Genomic DNA, 2,947 nt, shown 5'->3' with positions numbered 1-2,947 from the left:
AAATAAACCTACTCATTGCTTCTTTTATTTTTACAAATAATTAATGGCAAAATTATGCCTGTATTAAATATAGCCATTAGTGCACCTGTTTTTTTAAGCAATGCATCATTGATTAAAAGAAGATTAAGTGCTAGCATTTATTGAGTACTTACTACCATCCAGTCTCTTAAATTATTTGATTTAATACTCATGGTTAAGGTGTGTATTTTAATTTCTATTTTAAAGGAGAGGAAAGGGAGGCTCTTAGAAGCTAAGTTGCCCAAGTTTGAAAAACAAGGTTGACTCCGAAATAAGAAAAATTTTCTGTATATCTTGTTACTTCTGGTCTCTATCATTTAAATATGTCAACAAACAAACAATAAAATAAAAAGAGGTAGAACTGTGAGGTTTGGTCTGATCTAAGCAGTGGATTCCAAACTTGGTTGATTAATGAACTTAGAATTAAAAAAAAATCCTTTTGGTTGATTATGTAGGTATCAAATTGTTTTTTTGGGGAATGCTAAATATGTTTTTGAAACTAATATTTTTCTTGGTCTAGGCAACATAGAATGTTAGAATTAAAAACACTAAGATCATTTGAAAGCAGTATGCTGAAATTAAAGAATTATTCAAATAAGAAATCAATCTGAGCTTAATACTTTCTCCATAAAATTAGGAAATTAATATTTGGATTTCCAATGTAACCTAGTATGTGTCCAGTCTGTTAAGATTTATATAAAACTTCAAACTTGGCCTTAGAAGAAATATTCCTTAACATTGTTTCCACATACTTGTACTGGCTATGGCTATGCCTCTATTAAATTGTTTGCTCAAATCTTCCCTTGATTTGCATCCTGTTGTCTTTGCTTCTTCCATAATTTTAAAATTCAGTATTCCTTTAAAATAATTTTGCCTTGCTTGTTGCCACTGAAGTTTGATAAGCATCCCTGGGATCTCACCTTGATGGCAACTCAGCTTTTAGCAGCCGACCTCAAACAACTAAGGGTAAACATATGACCAGTCTGACCTGGTGGCTTCTTTTTTTTTTTTTTCCTCTTTTCTTTTCCACTGTGCAAACCACTTCAGTGCCTGTGGCCTACAGACAGAGGCCAGGCAATGGTTCGGGGCCAGTTTGCTCTGACATGGGACACTATGAGAGGCCCAGGGGAACGGGCTTGCCATAAATCCAAACCCATGCATTGACATGGCTTCTTTAACCTCGTATCTCATTACGGTTCCCTAGAGGTGCCATTCTCATTAAGGATTTTACTTGTAATGGAAGGACCAAATGGATCAAATCAGATCCTGTAGAAGAACCTTGGAAAAATAACACGTGAAATATGATGCTAAATGGTTAGCATTGTATTAATAGCATTTTGGTTGAATTCTTAGTAAAAATTAGTATCTCCAGAGTGTATGAAACTATATAGGATAAATTACCTGGTTTCTTCTACAAATAAATTGCTTGGAAGAAGGAAGATGAGAGCGGAATTTAAGAATTAAAAGGTATTTTAAAAGACATGGAAAACCTCAGGCAAAACTAATGAGAGGTATTAGATATAAAATAGATATTATTAATGTTGTTTTACCCTTAAATATTGGATGTATATGGAGTTTTATTTATATACAATTGATGTTCCTTTTAAAACTTTTCATGATTGAAAATGCTAGAAGGAGTCTATCCACATCAGGTTTGGGCTAATAAAATAATATGAGAGGGTAAGTGGAAAAAAAGGCTAATATTCAAGAATACTGTGATTTAGGTAGAATAATTAGACTATATTATCCAATAACCTCCATTTTCAAAAAGCTTTTAATGATTAACTCTCTTGATTGTCTGCCTGGAAAGAAAACATTCACACAATTAACTTTATCAATTCTCCAGTCCAGGATTCACATCTGCAGTATCTGTTAAGTTGAATAGACAAACATATTTGGTCAATTAAATCAAATGTTTTCTAGGTAAGAGTCTTAGAATCATATAATGCAGGCATTGAAGGACCCTTGGAAATCATAACAATTTTCTTAACTCAATTCATTTTTTTATCATTTATAATACACAATCTCTCAGACTGGTGTGTAGTATAAATACACTCATGGATGAGGTTAATCCATTACCAAAGCAGATCAGACCCTATGCCATCTCTGCACTGTGGCATAGTCTGAGAAATTTGTGTGATGTGGTGCTGATTTGGCAGGGTGATTTGCCTGCCATCGTGAGGTTTGACCTCACTTAGAAAGCAATGATTTTATTTCACATGTTCATTGGTAAACAGACATAATACCTTGATAAAAGCCTTTTAATTTCATAATATGACTTCTACTTTGGGAAATCGCAGGATGCTGCAGATTAATGTGTGCAACTGGAAATACATGACATAATGAAATCAGGTGAGACGATGGTATCAGATGAGCTAAATATTGGTCAAATCTCCCTTTGCTCTGTATTGAATAGGAAAAAAAAAATAAGCCTTCCTTCAAAAAAAATTTCACTTTTTTTCACTATATCTTTGGAAGTGTTCTAAAGATACACAAGTACTAAATACTGTATTAGATATTTTCCAGTCACTCAAATTTCCCATTAATAGATACAAGGAGATCCAGGTGTCCAAAATCAAAATGAAGTAAAAAAAAAAAAAGCAAAAACAACAACAAAAAATTCAATATTAGGCCAGAGATAAGGTCTGTTCACCAGTAGTAGTGCTTAGGCAGCAAGACAGTAAATCAGTTTACCCACTGAAAAGGATAATAAAAAGGTGTTTAAAAAGAAATGTCAGGAGAAAAAAAAGCATTTTTTACATAAGAATATAGAAAAGAAGAAGGTAAAATGGTATGATATGCAAATCTTGGTTTTACCCTTTTCTTTTGATGCCATCACTTTCCTAAAATTATTTCAAAGTTTAATTGCAATATATTTCACCTTATGTTAATCAGTTGCTTCAAGTACAAACCTAAGAGTGGACTTAAG

General features: G+C 32.8%; 1 non-coding gene across 1 annotated transcript; it reads right to left on the bottom strand.

The window, feature by feature from the left end:
• Window positions 1–1,045: 1,045 nt before the first annotated feature.
• On the bottom strand, window positions 1,046–1,177 carry LOC132522502 (small nucleolar RNA SNORA42/SNORA80 family). Its single transcript, XR_009541244.1, has one exon. It is a non-coding gene; the product is annotated as a small nucleolar RNA SNORA42/SNORA80 family (small nucleolar RNA).
• Window positions 1,178–2,947: the final 1,770 nt, after the last annotated feature.

This window comes from Lagenorhynchus albirostris, chromosome 6, assembly GCF_949774975.1.
Source record: "Lagenorhynchus albirostris chromosome 6, mLagAlb1.1, whole genome shotgun sequence".
In the NCBI taxonomy this organism is placed as follows: domain Eukaryota; kingdom Metazoa; phylum Chordata; class Mammalia; order Artiodactyla; family Delphinidae; genus Lagenorhynchus; species Lagenorhynchus albirostris.
This window is presented reverse-complemented; position numbering and strand designations above follow the sequence as displayed.